Source organism: Xenopus laevis, chromosome 8L, assembly GCF_017654675.1.
Source record: "Xenopus laevis strain J_2021 chromosome 8L, Xenopus_laevis_v10.1, whole genome shotgun sequence".
Taxonomy (NCBI): Eukaryota; Metazoa; Chordata; class Amphibia; order Anura; family Pipidae; genus Xenopus; species Xenopus laevis.
In genome coordinates this window covers 43105666-43126804 of record NC_054385.1, presented here as the reverse complement: position 1 = coordinate 43126804, position 21139 = coordinate 43105666, and the positions used below count along the sequence as shown (strand labels likewise).

Genomic DNA, 21139 nt, shown 5'->3' with positions numbered 1-21139 from the left:
TTCCCATAAATAGCCTCCAGAGGGCAGAAGAAACATACAGTTCCACACTTACTAATCCAGTCAGTGGGTGGAATACACAGACAAATACAGGAGTCCTCTGCACTCAACCCATTATCAATATATTTAAGACAGAGACATTTTGTGCATACTGCTACTGAAAAATGCCTTACCCTTTAATATGGGATGACTTTGACGTAGTTGGCCAGCTTAAATATATTGCAATATATGGACAAACAATCCCTGTTTTGTTTAAAGGGTAAGGCATTTTTTAGTAGCAGTATGCACAAAATGTCTCTGTCTTAAATATATTGATAATGGGTTGAGTGCAGAGGACTCTTGTATTTGTCTGTATGTATTTTGTGGTCACAGCCTCATTGCACCCCGGCATAATGGTTTTAAAAATTAGTGGTGAGCACAACTTTCCCTTGTTTGGAATACACAGACCACAGGCCAAGATTCCTTAATAAACCCCATAATCAGTAATGAATCTCCACTGACTCTAATGTCACATTTAACTGTCAGGATGCAATTGTTAGGGTTGTCACCTCTTACGTCTGGCCAGGTAGCAGCTAGGGTTTCCACCTATTCATCGGCTTCTTACTGGCTGATGATGGTGTTGGACCAGGAGGAGGCAGCCCATGAAATAAAATGGGTGGGGCTATGACATAATGGTGGCAGGCTCTGGCATCCCTGTATGAATTGTCTGAAAATTGTAAGGAGGCAGGTATTAGTTGGTAGGGGACCTGAGAGGCAGGGTTGAGGCAGCTTGAATGCAGGCCAGAGACTGGCATGTAAAGGGGTGAAAATAAAGAAATTATTTTTTATAAATGTAAATAGTTAGCAGTATGCAGGTTTTAGCCATCAGATGGCACTGAACCCACTTGTCAGCATATATAAGACAATGCCTTGCCTGTAACATCTAATAAGTAGCATCAGACTGAAGTGGCCAGACCATTGGGGGAGGTTGGTGCCATCAGGGCTAACTAGTGAATAGTATTCGCAAGTGAGTTCACTTTAGAAGAGAAAGTTAGACTGTGCTCCAGAGTTAGGGATCTGAGCATTCTGGTGTAGGTTAGCGGAGAGCCAAGAGGGATGCTTTGGCATTGTATGTGAGGTCACAGCGGAGAATCAGGGGTGAGAGCTCCTTAGCAGAAGGAGGCCCCTGTACAGCTTATTACACTCCTGCCAGTGCTTCCTATAAGACAAGGGCCCTGGAGGCTTCAGATGGGAGCACGCTGTGGTGCGGGAGTAATGAGTATTGTGTAACAAATATCCTTGTGGGTAACCAGAGCCCTGGTCTGACCTGTATGCTGTGCCCTGCTAAAGGCTGTACAATAATAAAGTGTTTGAGTTCATTGCATTTATTGTGGCCATGAATTCTTTGGGCAACAAAGGCTTTATACATGAACATCTAGTGTAAGGTGCACACATCTATTACAGGCAGCTACATTGCCAGCAAATTTGTAATAGCTCCCCCGGGTGGTATTTTATCAACAAGCCAGATGAAATACTCTAGTGGCAACACTTGCAATAGTGATCTGCCGGCCGGCCCGATGCCTGTGCTCCTCTTGCAGGTTTGGGTTGTGCTCTCCTGACTGCTCTACCCACCCGCTGCCTTAAACCGACTTCTGGCTTCCTGCTTTATAGACTCATGCCTGCCCCTCCTCTTTTGTGACATCATTGGAGGGGCAGGTCTATAAATGGAGGGGGGGAGGGTGGGGGTCATGGGCCGGGTGTGGGTCGAGATTTTCTCGACCCGCACATCGCTAACTTGCAACATCACACAGTTTGAAATTTACTATTAAAAGAAAAGGGGGTAAAATACAGTATCTATCATACATTGGTACATGCATTAAGAGGGTCATTTCCCTGCTTTCATGCTTATTGAAGTCTCAGCAAACTGTTTTGGAGCACAGCGACCTGCAGTGCCTCACAATCTGGATATGAATCAGCACCAAATAGCACGTTTCTGTGCCCCTTACAGCTCCTGCACTTGTGCCAAGGGGTATTCATAAATGAGCCCCATGGGGTTGTGGGTAGTTATTCAGAAAATGTTTACATTTATGCATCATGCCAGCACCCTAAAAATGCCACCTCCAAAGACTTCTATTTTGTAAGTAATATGCCTCAATTGCTCATCACGAGTAGCAAATAGCAAAGAAAGTACTACAAACTGCAAGTGGAGCCCAATTGATTGCTGAGGCATAATATAAATGCAGGGCAATCTCTAGTTTACAAAGCAAAAATGCACCACAAGATGGCAGCATTGGATATGTTATTATATATCTATTAGAGTATTTGATGTTTGGTTCACTAGGCATAGAACCCGCCATGTATTCTGAAGAAAAAGCAAACTGAGAAAATGAAACATTTACTAAAGCAAATTGCCATTTTTTTTACATTCACAATGCAGCCTAATTGTGGCACACACTGCAACTTGAATGTTACTCAGAAGTAGAGATTATAATTTACATTTTTTCCAATGTGTGTGAATGGCATCGCTTCTGCCAAACAATGAGTGAGCGACCAGAAACAGAGGTGGCATGCTATTCATTAGGATCAAGTCACTTGCATATGTAGATGTACATGCAAAGGGAACCCCAGAAGTTACACCTCCTCAAGATAATTCAGTGTTTCCTTACACCCAAATGCTCTGTACTTACACTTACTGTGTGTTGCATACCATTAATCAAAGCAGTCTGAACTGGCATTTTAGCGCTAGCTGTAAATTGCAACTGGCTTGTATAGGCACAAGTAATTGTGTTTAATTTTCAGAGCAAATGTGCACTTTTCACTTACATTCATAAATGTAATATAAATAAGGAAATAAGTGAAAAATTTAGATAAATGATAGGGATATGATATTTGTATTATGATACACAAGACCATGACTATCCTGTAAATTATATCCTTCTACATGATGCTGATTGCTGTCATCACTAATGAATGCTTAATGATGCCATTTCTGTCACATGACTAATTGAAATTCGTTCATTATAATAAGTAACGTATCCACTGTTGTAAAATATGAGGATGTTCAAAGTATCCTTGGAGTTTTATGAGCTGTAAAAAAAAAAAAGCACTCAACTTTCAGTGCTTTTATATGGTGATGGAAATCCTCTGTGACTTATTATAAACTTCCCGAATTACGGGAAGGTCATCTCATAAACTCCATTATAACTAAATAACTTACATTATTAAATAAAAATGACTCTTTTTTTCTTCTCATTTCATTTTACTTGATCCCAACTAAGATACAATTCATCTTTATTGGAGGCAAAACAATCCTTTTGGGTTTATTTCTTGTTTAAATTTTTTTTAAAAAGACTTACGGTATGGATATCCCTTATCTGGAGAACCCCAGGCTCCAAGCATTCTGGATAACAAGTCCCGTTCCTGTATAATGAATCTAGACAGAACACAACTGGATCTCTTTCGATTGTTATTTCTGCATGACACCAGTGCTGCATAGGAATTCCACCTCTTCTTAGAAAATTACAGGTATCCTGGGGTGCATCTGCCATGAGGCAAGGTGAAAACCTTCATTGCAGGGCACCTCAGGGCAGCTTAGGGGCTCAAATCACCCCTGCAGGTATCACATATCTGTTATACAGGTATGGGACCTGTTATCCAGAATGCTCGGGACCTGGGGTCTTCCAAATAACAGATCTTTCTGTCATTTGAAGCTTTGTACCTTAAAGGGCATGTAAAGGCAACAAAATAAAATCCCATTTTAACTTTCTTTGATGTAAAAGAAACCTATCTCCAATATACTTTAATTAAAAAATGTGTACCGTTTTTATAAGAAACCTGACTGTATGCAGTGAAATTCTCCCTTCATTTACTGCTGTGGATAGGAATTGTTAGATGGTCCCTAACTGCTGAGCAGGGAAACAATCATACTTATGAACAGCAGGGGGAGCCCCCGCCTTACTTCCCAGCCATGCAGAACTCAAGCAGCTTTGTTTATGACGATCCCTAAGCAGCCCAGACCACACTGAGCATGTCTTAGTCTTGCAAAAATGTTTAACAAAGTTACAATATGACAGCTGTATTTAGTATAAAAAATACAGCTTTTCTAGCATTATTCTATTTTAGACTTTACATGCCCTTTAAGTCTACTAGAAAATCATGTAAACATTAAATAAACCCAAATAGTCTGGGTTTGCTTCTAATAAGGATTAATTATATCTTAGTTTGGATTAAGTACAAGATACTGTTTTATTATTACAGAGAAAAAATGTAAATCGGATTAATTGATTATAATGGAGTCTATGAAAGACCATGATTCGGAGCTTTCTGTAAAATGGATTTCCGGATAACGAATCCCATACTTGTTATTCCTTCAAAAATAACCATATTGCAACTCCAGTGAGAATTTGCCATATTCAACAAGAATTGGGGATTGCTAGTTAGTTGTTTTATTTCAACTAACATTGTTAGTCGTCAGTACTGCACCTGCAAAAAACTTGCAAAATTTCAGCACAGCAGTCCCTGTGGGCCACAGTCCCCCCAGCCCGACCCTGGGTGGGAATAACCCATGAGTGAATGCTGACATGGATGGCAAATAGGGCTCCCCAGCACTTTTCCTCTTCAGCTCTTCCAGCTTGAGTGTTCTAAATAACTACAAGCCTGGGTGGATGCAGATGTACCTCCCTCTTACTACGCCTTCTGTATACAGGCAGTGCTGCAAACCTACAATTAGTAATGCCATTACACCCCATATCTACCAAGTGAGGAACACATTTTATTTATTTCTGTTCTAGCAGGCCAAAGAGTTTGTGGATCAAGAGATACCATACAAATTGCAACAAAACCCTGAAAATGCACTTTTTTTTGTACCTTGCTCCATATTTGTAAATGGAGCCTCTGGTCTGAATACAATACATCAGTGAATGACATACTGGTCAGCTGTCCAGCCAGCTGCTCACATACCACTCTACAGAGCTTGCTTCAGGGAGAGAATGGGATCCTATGAGTTGTACAAATCACCTTGTTAACCTAGAATTTTAAGATAATAAAAACAAACCAGCATAATAATGCACATTAACAACACCATTTTATTTTTCTGCAATTAAACAAAATATTATGAGTTTTGTGCCTTAAGGCCAGGGGATATACCTATTAAAGGCACAGAAATGCTTGGCAGGCAAATATAGAAAGTGGAACGATGTGCTTTAAAAATATCCCTGTCAGCACTCATCATAGTATGAAGCAAAGTATCAGTGAGCAGAGCAGAGATCTTATTCATATAGGGAGATATTTATACTGTATAGTCATGAGCTGTCAGGCACATTCTCCAGCTTCTGGTTTTTTTTTTTATAAACTGGCAAATGTGGTGCTTTCCTGGGGTGGGTTTGTGCCACAGACAGACAGTTCTCCCATAGTATATGTTGCTACCTTTTAATACAGGATAAAACGAACATGTTGCCACTTTATCAGATTATATTATCCACTACATAATCAGGAACGAGGCATCAGTAGTTTGGTTCTCATGAAGATTCAACCATTAGGATTATTTCTACATAAGTACTAAGCCATGTCATAACATAAGCAGGGACATTTCCATTTCCATTCTTCATTCCATTGAAACAATTGGCCAGCATCAGATTAATAAGCATTGATTGTTTGTTTTGAGCTGAGGGTATTGCTGCTGTTCGTGGACTGTTCGTGTTTGGCACTGTCTCCAAGAAAGAAGCTGCAGCTGGGAAATCCGCAGAGATCCAATAGCATGGTACCTGAAGGGTTAAACAGAATCAATACCAGGTATGTGGCAGCAATTATACAAATTAAAAACAGGCAAAGAGTCAAAAACTAATCAAACGGGATAGCCATAATGGTTACAAAGTCAATATTTAAAAAATTCTAGACCAGGGTCCCAGATATTTTTCTAAATATTGAATTTGGAATTATATTTGCCATAGTGACATCAGCACACCACTGTGACATCACTCGGTCATACCAATTGCCCCACAAACTGATACCTAGGAAATGTTTGTCCATAAACCCCAAGGATTGGGAACAAGCTTGCCGGTGCCAGTAATACTCAGTTATAAAATGCAGTATAGTGGTCTAGTTCAATAGAATAATATAGTGAATAAAGTACCCCCTCTTGTAAAATATAAGGATATTTTAAGTTACCGAGGAGTTTCATGACCATATAAAAACACGAGGCCGAAGGCCGAGTGTTTTTATACCGGTCATGAAACTCCGAGGTAACTTCTAATATCCTCATATTTTACAACTGGGGGTACTATATTTATTATAATACACAAGTTTCAGTGAGTCATGTGACAGAAATGACATCAGAACTCACCATTTATAACTGATGACATCAGAACTCACCGTTTATAAGGATATAATTTACAGGATATTCATGGCTTTTGTGTATTATAAAAGCATACAACCAACTGTTTCCTATGGTTTCTAAACCTGACAAGTGTTCCATGGCTGCTTCATAATCCTCTTGAATATGTCAAGCAAAAGGACAAGGTATAACAATTATCTTAAAGGGCTTGTTCACCTTTAAATTAAAGAGAGTGATATTCTGAGACAATTTGCAATCGGTTTTAATTTTTTTTATTATTTGTGTTTTTTGAGTTATTTATTCTGTAGCTTTCCAGTTTTAATTTTTAGCACTCTGGTTGCTAGGGTCCAATTAACCCTAGCAACCTTGCGTTGATTTGAATAAGCGACTGAAATATGAATAGGAGTGGGTCTGATGAGAATGATGAGTAATAAAAAAAACAATAAAAAGAAGTCAAATCATTTAAAAACTATAAAAAAGAAAAAATGAAGTCCAATTTAAAAGTTGCTTAAAATTAGCCGTTCTATCATAGTAAAAGTTAACTTAAAGGCTAACCATCCCTTTAATTAATGAGTCCTCTCCATGTAGTTTTTCCAAAAGTACTTTGGCCTGTAAGAACATCATTCACTTGTCCTCCATGCTTCTCTAAAGGCAATGGCACACAGTTCAATTTGGGGTGTTTGGGCATTGTGTTTAATAGCTCCACACAGTGACAAAACATTTAGAATCCCTTTACATTCATCTACAGTTTCCTGGTGTTTTGTCACCCATTTACTGAGTTATTAAACACTCTGGTGACAGATCTTGCTCTAGCAAGTGCTTAAAAAAAACAAAAACAAAACCCTCCATTTAAAACTGCAGCCAATCAAAAGCTGACTTTATCTCAAGGGGACGGGGTGTTAGGACAGAAGCTCTGCATCACCATTTGCTTCTCAGATTTCTTTGGATGAAATATCTTTTAACCCCGGACTCAATAAAGGGTTGATGGGCTTAAGTGCAAGTTTATACTTGTGCAGCCATTTACTAATTGCTCTGCTCTTTACAGGAGAGGCATTTCTGTCCTCTCTCTCCTTAAGATATCTTTTGAAGTCATGGGAATAATACAATAATAGGCACAATTGTGAGCTACTTTTCAGCACTTGTGTATTAGTTTAAACATAGTACAGATCTGCGATCGGTTGTCACGAAACCCGTTATCCAGAAAGCTCTGAATTACTGGAAGGCTCTCTCCCATAAACTCAATTTAATCATATAATGTAAAATTTTAAAACTGATTGCCTTTTTCTCTGTAAAAAAAAAAAAACAGTACCTTGTACTTGATCCCAACTAAGATATAATTAATTCTTCTTGGAAGCAAACCCAGCCTATTGGGTTTATATAGGGGCACATTTACTTAGCTAGAGTGAAGGAATAGAATAAAAAATACTTTGAATTTCGAAGTATTTTTTTGGCTACTTCGACCATCAAATTGGCTACTTCGACCTTCGACTACGACTTTGAATCAAACAATTCGAACTAAAAATTGTTTGACTATTCGACCATTCTAATCCAATTCGAACCATTAGTCGAAGTACTGTCTCTTTAAAAAAAACTTCGACCACCTACTTTGCCACCTAAAACCTACCGAGCATCAATGTTAGCCTATGGGGAAGGTCCCCATAGGCTTTCTAGCCAATTTCTGATCGAAGGAAAAACGTTCGACTGATGGATTAAAATCCTTCGAATCGTTCGATTATTCCTTCGATCGTTTGAACGAATAACGCTAAATCCTCCGTCTTCGATATTCGAAGTCAAAGGATTTTACTTCGATCCTAAGTAAATGTGCCCCTTAATGTTTAAAGTATTTTTTAGCAGATTTAAGAATGGTGATACAGATTATGTAATCCCTCATCCCAGGTCCTGAGCATGCTGGATCCTATATGTATAGTTAATTTTATGTATAGCTTGGTTACGCCTACCTATGACTACTTTTCAGATGGTGGTCATTATTCATTTTTCTGTTTTTTTTAATTATTTGCCCTTTTCTTCTGACTGTTTCCAGCTTTAAAATGAGGGTCACTGAGCCCATCTTAAACACAAATGCTCTGTGAGGCTACAAATGTAGTGTTACATTTTTATTACTCTATTCAGGCCCTTTCCTATTTATATTCCAGTCTCTTATTCAAATCATTGCTTGGTTGCTAGGGTAATTTGGACCCTTGCATCCAGTCTGTAAAAATTGCAAACTGGAAAGCTGATGAATAAAAAGCCTAATAACCCCAAAACCCCAAATAATAAAATAATGAAAACCAATTGCAAATTGTCTCAGAATATCACTCTCTACATCATATTCAAAGTTAATTTAAAGGTTAACAACACCTTTAAAAGCCTTCTGCACTATACCTGTCATTTTTTCGTTTTGAATTGTGAATGATCAGATCCTTTAAAAGCTAACGGGACAGGGGTTATTTATGACCTAGTATTAATAATTAGTTACAGTAAGTGTGCCCACAAACCCATTTAACTAAATACTCTTTTACTGAGGTCACATTGCCAGCTGCTCTTGTAGCTATAAAATGTAATTTGGACAGCTTGTAAAGAGATTTCAGAAGGGTTAGTGAGAAGGCCCTAATCAGTCTAACAATAACCAGAGAATAAACATGGCCCGGGAGTACATTCATTTCCAGCATTATTCACAGGACACTGATGTTTTACAGTAAGTTATACTCTGCACATATATTTGTCCAATGCCTTAAAGCAGAAGTAAAGTCCTGTTATACTTGGAGGTGCCAAAAATTAGGCACCCTCAAGTGATCTCATTTACTTACCTGAAACCTCAGTTCGGTGCACCTATCAGGAGAAATCCCTGCCCGGGATTCTTCCAGTGAGCACCACGGAGCGATCTTCTGCCTGCTCCTTCTTTCTTCTCGAAGTTGCGCATGAGCAGCAGAGCAAAGAAGGCCAAACTTTAACGAAGAAGACGGCTATTTCGTTCTTCTGCGCACGCGTCTGCTCTGGGAAATTTAAAGAAAGGAGAAGCAGGAAAATTATCACTCTGTGTTTGAAGTATTTGTAGGTGAACAACCCCTTTAACATTTTCAATCACTGGAAGTAAATAAATGTCCACACTTTGATTTGTCGGACCATGTTGGTTTGGGAGAAACAATGAAACCTTATCAATAGAATAAGCAACTATAAGATGCTCACCCAGAGCATGGTGGAACTAGAGGTGGGCAGAAGAGGCAAGAGCCTCAGGCACATTATCAGGAGGGTCCCCTTAAGAACAAGTCAATTCTGTACCTGGTAACAGAATCAGAGCACCTATATGGGAAGAGATAGCTCAGTGAAGTAGAGATCTCTTCCCATACTAAATGCACAACTCCAGTTGCAGGAAGAGGTTTGGCCTGACTACAAGGACAGAGGCTAGCAAGGCCTTCTTATTATTATATAAGGGTGCCAAAATCACTTAGCTGGATACCTACCAACAAGATCTGATATCAATGAATGCCTATGAGCCAATGCTAGCCTACCTCCCAACATTCAACATTCAAGATCTGCACATTTTGAAATTCACAAAATGACATTTTTTGAACACGCCAATTTTGTGGTCACACTCCCTAAATACTTCACCCATTTTACAAATTTGGCAGGTTATGGAAAGCTTGAACACATTTCTGGGAGTTTTAGGTACATCTGTTATGTGTTATTACAGTTTTTCTAATGGAAGTGAAATTGCGTCTTAAGCTGCCAGTCACAGTTCCCCCAAGAGACCTGCTTATTTTATTTGTTACAATTGTATATAAGTGCAGGTGCTGAGTATTCTGGGCCCTCTGCCAAAAGCCTCCTTATCTAATTAAAACAAAACTATACCCCCAAACTATGTAGGTCTCTATAACAATACATTGTCTAAAACAGCACATGTGTAAACCCTCCTTCATGTAAATAAACCATTTTCATAATAATATACTTTTTTAGTAGTATGTGCCATTGCGTAATCATAAATATAAAATTACCATTTTAAGTACTTAGGGCTACCTCCTGGTATCCTACGGTTCACGGTGCACACAAACAAACCAAAGGCACACATACATGTTCGGTCACATGAGCCAATAACTGCATAAAGTTGTCTTTTACTCCCACACTTCTTCATGTTACAGTTAGAGTTGTAGTATTTCTGGTCAGGTGATCTCTCAGGCATTACACACAGACCACCGTGAAATTGTGGCTCAAGGTAAAAGATGTAAAAGGGCAATATTTACTGATATACTAGTTTGGGAAGATTCTTGAATAAACCACTTAATATGATATAAACGACGTGTTGGTTAAGTATTCATTCTGGGGGTATAGTTTTCCTTTAAGTTTGAGAAACGTTGTATCTTTTTCTGGCGTCATAGCAGGAGATCAAAGAGAAATGAAACCGCTACTGTGGCCTGAGCTGTAAAAATGGATACTGGGACAGTTTGGGAAGTATGTGTAGAATGTGTGCATAGCAAAAAAAAAAAGTATATAACATATAATAATACAAGCAAAGGGCTAGGAATGCTGGTTCATGCACAGAAAACACCCAAGAAAGACATCTGGACTCTTAGGCCAAACACAAACTGCCATTTAGAGAAATACTTTATGAAGGTAGAGATTGTAAGGCGCTGACCCATTATTTACCCTTTTACATATAAGCAGCAGATGAGTCCTTCTTTAATGGCTTATATCGTCTGTTACTGGAAATGATAGTTGTGGCTATTTGTACGTTACTGGCCTCTCAGCTGTCAGGGCTGGTAAGAGGAAGTCAGGCCAGATGAATTACAATTATTTATACTATGTAAGTCTCAGACCAATACCCTCTGAACAACAGCTGAGCCGTGCAGCCTACAGAGAATTCATCTTCTGACCATTCATCTGCTGCAGCCCAAGAGGATTCCTAGGCCTCGCCTTACTTCTCAACTCTGTTGTGGTGAGAGATTATTGAGCGACCCTTCCTTGCAACTCTGATTTCAAATTTCAGTTCTTACAGTCATCCTGGGTTGATATGATAGCATGGAAGAAACCCTGGCTATTTAATAAACTACATAAATAGAAAAAAAAAATCTTTATCTTTTAAGGGGCACGTGGGCCATATTTAAGACAATTATGTGAATTTATGTTCTTTATACCTAGATACAATTAGAATAAAATCTACATTTTACAGGAGATCTATGACCTTATTTATTTATAAATGTGTATATTGTTAGAATATTTTTCAATTAAAGAAACTTTAATATAAAAATAATTCCAATGCTTTTGTTTATTAATAAATCTGGATATAAAAAAAATGTTAGAAATAAATTGTGAAAAAATATTCAGATTTTACTCTATTTATCATTTTCAATGGGTTGAAAATTTTGAAAAAAATTACATTGAATAAACGCAATGAAATTGTCATACACAGTTCCCAATGACATCTGCATCAGCTTCTAAATGGCGAAGTTCTACATTCCAGCTTTATGACTTTTTGTGCATAATAAATATAGTACATACAAGTTTTTCTATGCATAATTAGAATTCATGAGGTTTAGCTCAAAAAAATTCAATCAACTGCGAAAATCCAAATACAACCTTGAGAAATCACCACCCCATCATAATATTGCATTTCCAATGCAGGAAAGCAGCTCTGAAAAAATTATAAAAGGTAAAAGTAATATTTTATCTGTGCAGGAACAGCCAATCTGACTATTCTGTTCACTAGTAGAACTGTGAGAGGCAGCCAGACAGTAACTGATGAGCCTCTACCTGCTGTAAGGACCCAAAGGCTCAGTATGTAGTGCGGAACAAGGAGGAGGCAGTTCAAGAAACAAAGTTCAAGGTACAAAAGGGTTTGGCAATAGAATGGTCAGAGTCCAGGCAAAGAGGTCAATCCAGGCAGAATAGGGTCAAAACGGTTAAACAGGCAATGGTCGGTACACAGGAATCAACATAACAATACTAGAATCACACCCAGGAATGCACAAAGCGAAACCTATATTTGGGCAATGTTGCAGTCTTCAGGCTCCTTTAAATAGGCCTCCTTTGTCGCCAAAATTGGATGTGATTACATCATGACGTTGACGCTGGCGTGTTTACGCTGGCATTTAAACGCTGGCGTCCATTCCGGTGCTGGAGTCCAATCAGCTGGCAAGAAGAAGCTGGCATCACAGTGCTGCGACCAGGAAGACAGGGTGCTGCCATCTTGGATCGAGGAATGGCGTCGGTGAGTTGTTTCCCTTACACCTGCATGGCACTGCCATTTTGAAGTATTGCTGGCATTAGTGCACTGTTAAAGGTTTCAAAATCTGTAAACAAAGTTCTCTATATTACCATTAATTGCCCCACATTGCTGCCTCGGGGGTAGTAATCCAATTTTTTTTAAATAATATCCTTTTTCTCTGTAATAATAAAACAGTACCTTGTACAACTAAGATATAATTAATCCCCATTGGAAGCAAAATCAGCCTATTGGGTTTATTTAATGTTTACATGATTTTCTAGTAGACTTAACATATGAAGATCCAAATTACAGAAAGATCTGTTACCCAGTAACCCACAGGTTATGAGCATTCTGCATAACAGATCCCATACCTGCATATAAATAATTGCATTTTCTCTACTACAGTAAACCTTGAAATACAGTTTGGTATATGGTGTGGAAAGACTTATGGCTGAACAGCTCATAATGATGTAGCTATACAGCACTGGCCATAAATACTGAACAGCCCACTGTAATAAAACCAATAATCAACATTTAGTTGCTCATTTATTAAATCTCAATTTTTTCTGGTCAAGTTTTTAAAGGGGAAAACTGTAATTTTTAGAGGAAAAAAAGAGATTTATTATGCCCCAATGCTGCTAAAAATCCAAATCCGAAACTATTCCATCTCAAACCTGTCGAGGTCAATGGCAGATGTCCCTGAAGTTGTTTATTGACATCATGATCTCCGCTGGATAATCTGATAAAGTCCGACAATCCGATAACGTTGAGTTTTAGCAGTGACACTTACATAAAGTCAAGTATTTGGAATGTCAGTCCTACAATTTGAACTGATGCACCAATTTGTCACGATGGGGGGTCATTTATAAAGTTCCCGCAGCGCATTTTTATTCGCAAATGGTTCTTTTACTCGTGCTTATTCCTGAATGCTAAAATATTGCATTGCGGTGCCCGTCTTTCTGGTTATTTTCTCTGCCACCAAAATTGTGGTGTAATTCAAACGCAGAGTGTGCGCATAAATATTTGCAATTTTTGCCATATTTAAAAAGCTCTTACAGACATTCGCAGGGTGAAAAACAAATTCGCACACTCTTATTCAGCTTTATAAATATAACCAGGCGCAGGGCACATATTTTCACTGTGCGAATCATTCTGCCCTGCGCAAAGTTTATAAATGAGCCCCAATGTTTTTTGTTCCCACTTTTTTTTCAACTTGTGGATGGGCGTTATGTCGACTTTGTTTTAATAAAAGAATGAAATTAATTTGAGTTTTAGTAAATAATCCTTTACAGATAGGGCTATCTCACAACATAGAAACACAGTGTTTCTCAGTGCACCCGAGGGGGAAACCAGACAACAATGCTTTATGTGCTACATTCCCTAGCCAAACAGCATTACATTGAGCTTCGAGAGACGGCTTGTCTTCATTTTCAAATTCTCATAAAATATGAGTGAATTTTTTGGCTCCAACCTTTGTTTTGTACTAAAGGGAATAGACAAAGAGAAAGTGTGTTATCATCTGTGGCATTTGTACTGAACACACAAACCTGCACAGCAAAACTTCATGGAATAGTTTGCTGTGTTTATTAAACACCATGTTATATCAATTCCAGTGTTCAGTTTTGTGTGCTGTTGCAAAGGCGAGAGCTGCTGACAGTGAAAGTATTTTCCTTTCTCCTTTGCAGGACAAGCAGTGTGGCTGCTCCCACTCTTCACATGTATACAAAATATACATATTGTGCAGTATGCACCATAAAGAACAAAATTTCACTGTATTTGACTACTAAGGTGTAGATAAGTAATCACATTTTTTCCCATGCTTTTCATAGTTAACAAAAATCTCAAATGGTTTCTATATAAATGAAAAAAATCATGGAAAAAAACAATTACTAACATGTCTAATATAGGTCAATCTAAAAACAACTGGACTTGCTGAGTAATCAATGAAGACGTTTCACTACTCATCCGAGCAGCTTCTTCAGTTCAACTGACTGGTGTGGGAAGTTCTCGGCATATAAACTCTTCCACTAATCCATTTACAATGGCACATTGTAACTCTTCAAAGAGGTGACATCTGAAGAAACTCACAGAGGTGTTGATTCTGTGTAGTTGTGATAGGATTATCCAATGTGTCATGCAACTCCTAGATACAGGTGTTACTTGTGAGAGTTGCATGAATGGATGTGTGAATTGTTCTGAATTACTAACATGATAATTAACTCAGATATTAATACATTTGCCCCGAAATATCACCTAATGTATCTCATCAAGTTATTAGTATTATTATTATCATTAGTATTATTATTATCATTTGCAGTGTTGTATAATAATAGACATTTTTTGTCTATTAGTCCATGACTAGGGCAGCAGCTTAAATGGGATCTAAAGTCTAAAATAGAATAAGGCTAGAAATGCTGTATTTTGTATACTAAACATAAACATGAACTTACTGCACCACAAGCCTAATCAAACAAATGATTTATGCTTTAAACGTTGGACACAGGGGGTCACCATCTTGTAACTTTGTTAAACCTCTTTGCAAGACCAAGACGGTGCACATGCTCAGAGTGGTCTGGGCTCGTGCTAGCAATCGCCATAAATTATCAAAACAGCACAAGTCAAATAATACCTGCCAAAAGCTGATACAGCAAGACTGATTAATAATCAGAATATGCAGACTGCACTGGGTCCTATGTTTTCATGTAATCTACAGTGGCTGCAGCAAAATAATCCTCCAAATTGAATCCCAGTTTATCTGTTTAAATCTGGCTCCATGATCTTTGTCCCTGCAGCTGGAGTTGGAAACAGTAAAGGGGATGTAAAGGCAAAAATAAAATCTAATACAAATCTCTACACAGTCGCCGACTGCTCTACATGGAAACAAACAAAGCTGCTTGAGTTCTGCATGGCTGGGAAGTAAGGCGGGGGCTCCCCCTGCTGTTCATAAGTATGATTGTTTCCCTGCAGAGCAGTTAGGGACCATCTGACAATTCCTATCCACAGCAGTAAATGAAGGGAAAATTTCACTGCATACAGTCAGGTTGCTTATAAAAACGGTACACATTTTTAAAATAAAGTATATTGGAGATAGGTTTCTTTTTCATTAAAGAAAGTAAAAATGGGATTTTATTTTTTTGCCTTTACATGCCCTTTAAGAGCTTAAGGGGGAAGCCCACAGGTACCTATATGGTAAATAGAAATATTATAAAAATAATTCCCCTAACCTGGGGGGAATGCGGGTCTACATGCTTTCCCAATAATCTGTACATCAACACAAGACAGATGGGTCAATTGCAAATACCCCAATCATGGAAGAAGGGGACGGATTGAGGTCCATTGTTTAGGGCAGCACCAGACCTAAATACAACACTATATACAGGGAGCAAATGTGTTGTAGTTGTGCTAATACCGTAAATATTTATGTAGAATTACCTATAAATGTTGGACTACATATACTTCAGTATTAGAAATCGTGTTTATAATCTACTGAATGTTCCACGTCTCATTGACCCTGGTGTTAAAGCACATGAATTTGCAGTATTGCAATCGGATAGGTACTGGTTAGGATGCAGTAATGAGTTCCATTACGCCACTATTGAACTATTTTCCACTGAATGTGAATAAACAGGAGTGTCTTTTTGTCCTTAACTGTTATTTTTACAGATGAGAACAGTAATATAGGAAAAATAATCATACAAACATGTGCAATTTGACCTGTAGGGTGATTGGGAAGAACCTAAATTGTAGATTTAGCATTATATGCACAACTGATGTATTAATTATTCCAGGGATAATCTTTGTTTGTACTAGCAGTGACTATATGTGTTACAGGGACAGGAACAAGCTGTTGCAGGAGAACCAAATTGTCATCTTTTTACCAGTTACTATAGTGTAAATAGCAAAGAGTTGACAAGAAATTATCTGACAGTTGGCCCCGGGAGGGGTCCCTTTGTTATATTCCCTTGTACCCCTGCAGGCCAGGCAGATATATATGTCCTGAAGTAAAAGAAAAACTTGGCAGCGCAGCTTTCTTCCCAGATGTCCACAGGACTTATCCAGGTTGGAACTAGAAGTGACCTACTGTATACATTCAGAGGCAGAGGTTTGGACAGAGCCAATGGGACAACTAGGAAGATATTTCTTTTTGCCTATAAAATATTTGTGTGCAATATTTCATTCTGGAACATCTAGATGAGTTTAGTAGGAATTCATATTAAAGGGTGCACCGCACGGAAGCACCAATTTAAGCATGCGCGCGGCTAGCAGGAGCCGAACTGGCCAGGTTGCCTAGTGCGCCTGTCCGCCATGGCCCAGACCTGGTGCAGAGCACCAAAATCCTGGTTTTACAACTGGAAATTCAGCTCTTAAAGTTACCAGAGGTGGCTTTTTGACACACTTGGTTACTAGTCCATACCTCCCAACTGTCCCTTTTTCAGAGGGACAGTCCCTCTTTTGACAGCTCAACCTGAGGTCCCTCATTTGTACTGGAAAGTCCCTCTTTTCTCTGCACTGAACAGCCAGAAAAAGAAACAAAGTTTCTAACTTAATTGGCTTTTGGCAGAGAGGCCAGTACAGCTAACAGGTGCAACTAAGATACTTTGTAACAATTTTGAGATAAGAAAATAAGTAATTTTAACAGTTTAGATAAGGAGAAATATTTTCAAATTTTTATAATGAACATGGTAATTACGGGGTGTGGCCACTAAAATGGGTGTGGTCAAAAAAAATTGCCGCACTACATGCAGAAAACATTTTTGTCCCTCTTTTTACTTCCAAAATGTTGGGAGGTATGCTAGTCACTCGCTGCCACCTAACGCAAGGTTCTCACCTTTCTTACATCAAACTGTAATACTGTCCTTTATACAACTTCAGACCTGGCCTAATCAATTGAATTCAATTGTACAAATTCAGGTGGCAAAAAAATTGTCATGAACAGTGGTGGGAAATAACATGTTCGTTGTATGTAAAATCATTACACTTGTTTATAAATAAGCAGAATTTCGCATGCAATGATCTGGTGATTTATGGTGTATTTCAAACGTTTTGAAAAGGTTTTAACAAAGTTTTATAAATATGCCCCTATATGACTTTATTGTGAATTTTCTGTGAGTACAATATCCGCTGATAAATCTTAGGAAATATTTTCTTATAAAACAGTCCTTCCTGCAATACAGTGTAATTACCTATATATATGTATTGTGTAGGTGCCAATTCAGTATTAGTCATTATTTGGCTTGACAAGTTACTTGGCGTGCCTTGAATGCTGAGTTTGGGCTAAATTTGCTTTTGGCTGAAATGATGATTTTGAAAAGGATGCAGATGTTTTTTGAGGCTTATAAGTCTATCAAGCTTTCAGTTTCATTCTTTGCACCAAAAGCTAAAAAAAATATTATTAGAAGGGGCTACTCATACTTCAACTTCCACATACATGAATAGAAGCCCTGTAGGATCCCTTTATTAATGGAGAAGCAAGAATAAATAGATTGGGTTATTTTGTGATCCCCAGTACTAATGTCTCTACAGAAGGGGTGACTCAGCATAGGCTCCTCTTGCTGCCACTGCCAGACCCAAAAAATGATTGTTTGCCATGAGGTGTGGTGGCAAGTTACATGGGTTTCAGGAGGATTGGAGGGAGTCAGGTTAAATATAAAACTTGGTATCGTCAGGGTGGACTAGTGACATGATTGAAATTGTGCCATGTCACAAATGTGCATGTGCTAGTCACATTGTAAATGTCTGGGGACACTTCTTTATCCCAATCCATTTCTCAGTACTAAGGAGTTGTAAACGTTACTAAATCCCCTATGTCTGATTTGCCTGTCTTTGTGTACAATGCGGGTATGACACATGGAATCCATTGTGCTTGTGCATCTCTTTGATACCCCCATACAGGAATGTGTGTATATTCAATGTACATGTCTGTTCTAGAATTAATCTCTTCTGCACAGTCTGTAAGTATGGTATAAAAGGCAACCTGTCCTGTAGAATGAGCAGACAAGGGAAATTTGTGCTCAGTTGATCACCACTAATTTTTAAAACCATTAAGTGGGGGTGCAATGAGGCTGTGTCCAGTTAAATATATTGCAATATATGGACAAACAATCATCTTTTTAGTCACCGTCACCCAAAAAAATTATTCCAGATCCTATTTTATCATGTTAGTCCAGCAAAATGAACTTTAATGACAATGTATAAATTATTTGAATCTTGTTTCCTTCAGTCTGGGAATTCATAACTAAAGCAAGCAGGCAGGAGCCATTTTGTGGACACTGTTATTAAGGCAAGCTGTAATGAACTTACCCTGGTGGTCTAGCGGCAGCGGGGTCCACGCCGCGTCCTCGGCGTGGACGCCCGCTGTGCTGCCTTCTTCCTCCTATGCCGGTTCCTCTAGGGCGTGGGCGCCGCCCGCGCGCATTATTTAAAGGCGCAGACGCGCTGGCGTGATGGCGCCAGCGCGCAATTGGCGCAAAATTCAAATGTTTAAAAGGGGAATTTGGCTTTCAGGTATTGCCCGTTGTTAGGTTCAATTTGCCTTGTTCCTGGGTGTTGTAATTACCTCTTCTGACTGATCTACTGTGTTTGACCTTTGCCTGCCTGAATTCTACTCTGAACTCTCCAATCCTGATCCTGCCTGTCTGTGATTATTCTGACCTCTCCAACCTGACCTTTGCCTGGCCATCGACTATTCTTCGCTCTAGATCCTAAGTCTAATCTGTCTATTCTACTGCTTGGGCTGGCCCGGCCTGCCTGTTCCTGTGGCTTCCTATCTTCCAGCATCCTTGCAGAACAGTCGTGCCCCATTGCCTGCCAGAACTTATGCCTTGCACCTCTCGTTAAGTCCAGGTGGCATCTGAGTACGCCGAGGGCTCCTCCCGAGGCCAAAGGCGGTCACTTAACTGGTGAAGTCGAGCCGAGACCAAGGTGCTTGGCATCTGTTCTGGTGTAGGGTGCCGACCGTGACACAAGCCTTGCATCATCTCAGAGTCTGCATTTATTAGGACAATACAGGTGAAGGCCTAACGCGTTTCGTGCCTATTGGGGAACTTACTCATAGGCTCCACCAGAATGGGGGACCTGATGTCCATCCCCATGCACTGGCTACATAACTAAATGTTAAAGAGAACTGGGGGAATGTGAGGAGAGCAGTGACATCTAGGAAGTGCTGAATGGAAAGTGAAAGTAATTGCTTGACCCGCCTCTATAGAGGAGGGGCAGGCAATATTTGATTGACAGCTGAGATTTGTAAATGAGTTTATAACAGTTATGAACTCTTTAATAAAAAAAAAAAGAACTTGGATTTCATGTTTAATTTGAAAAGGACTTTTATTATACAGCTTTTCATGTCTGGGTGACAGGTCCACTTTAAGCACAAAATGTCTCAATTGTCCTAAATATATTGATAATTTGTTAAGTACAGAGGACCTCTTCTATCTGTATCATGAGCAGCACTTGGCCAAGGTGCACTTTTTAATAAAATGTAAAATCTGTACGTTGCATGAAATGATATGTGGGGAGGGTGGTTTCTCTTTGAAATAAATATTGAAAAATTGAATAGTGATATATAAAATAAAAGGCAGCATTAAACCACAAATGTAATAAGTGATGTAAAAACATATATAAATATGTATTGGGGTAAATATATATATACAGTATATATGGATGGGGCCAATCTTGTGTAACATGTTGCAACACATGCATCTAAATGGCTGCCTTTCATTGTAGGGCACCTCTGTGATTCAGGAATCACAGGAATGATGAGTCAGAGAGTCAGATGGGGGTTAACTGGAAGCAGGAGGAGTTTTCGGCTCTAAAAGGCACTAGGACCTGGGAGCAGATGAGTTAGGCTGGCAGGAGTCCCTTGGCTGGGAGCTGGGATAACAAAGGCAGACTGAGAATAGCAGTCATTCCAGCAGCATCCTCAGCCTGTACCAGCAGCAGCAGCAGCAGCAGCAGCACCACGGTGAGTCACTGGTAAGCATGCTTGCTCTTTCTAAGGCTCTGTGCCTGGCAGATGGTGATTTCTGGCCATTCCAAGCTGCCTTTTTCAGAGCTCTTTGACAGAGGAGAGACTAAATAAGCCATTAAATCACCTATTTAGTGGGGGCAGCATCTGATTTTGGTGGGGCATATAGTGCCATTTACCAGGCACACAGTAAAAGCAGCCATCAGAGACGTGAGTCACATTTCCATGTAATTGTGACAAGCTGACAGTTTGATTTCACCCTGCATTCTGGAAACAGTAATTATATGACTCCCGCCCATGCTGTCAGGGACATGAGGGGTTAAACTGCAGATTGGGGGAAGGAAAGGGTCTTACTCCAGAGAGGTGACAGACAGAGAATGGAATTGTGCTCATGTATTTCAGACTGGTTGTTAAGGTAACAGCCCTAAGGGGAGCAGCCAGTGAATCTGTGAATTACAACATGGGCTGCTACGGGGAGTCTTCCTCAGCGGCACACAGGCATAGAATGATGCATTTCATAATGATTTGTGGTGAAGTCACATTAATAATCCATACTATTAATATGACATTTAAACTGGTTTAATAAACTCATCATTTAGGTAATCTACGAGCACTACTGCACAAGGGACCATAGGGATAGATGACTAAAGAATGTCTAGAATGTCATTGA

General features: G+C 39.2%; 1 protein-coding gene across 5 annotated transcripts in view; it reads left to right on the top strand.

Annotated features, from left to right (window-relative positions):
- The first annotated feature begins 20360 nt into the window (after positions 1-20360).
- dcx.L (doublecortin L homeolog) overlaps positions 20361-21139 on the top strand; it is a 57274-nt gene continuing 56495 nt past the window's right edge. For 3 of the 5 annotated variants that reach the window (XM_018229854.2, XM_041572743.1, XM_041572745.1), the window contains exon 1: positions 20362-20466. The gene's annotated coding sequence lies outside the window, so the exon portion shown is untranslated. Of the gene's footprint in view, positions 20478-21139 lie in introns of all 5 variants that reach the window. The other 2 variants (XM_041572746.1, XM_041572744.1) reach the window with 2 other exon arrangements.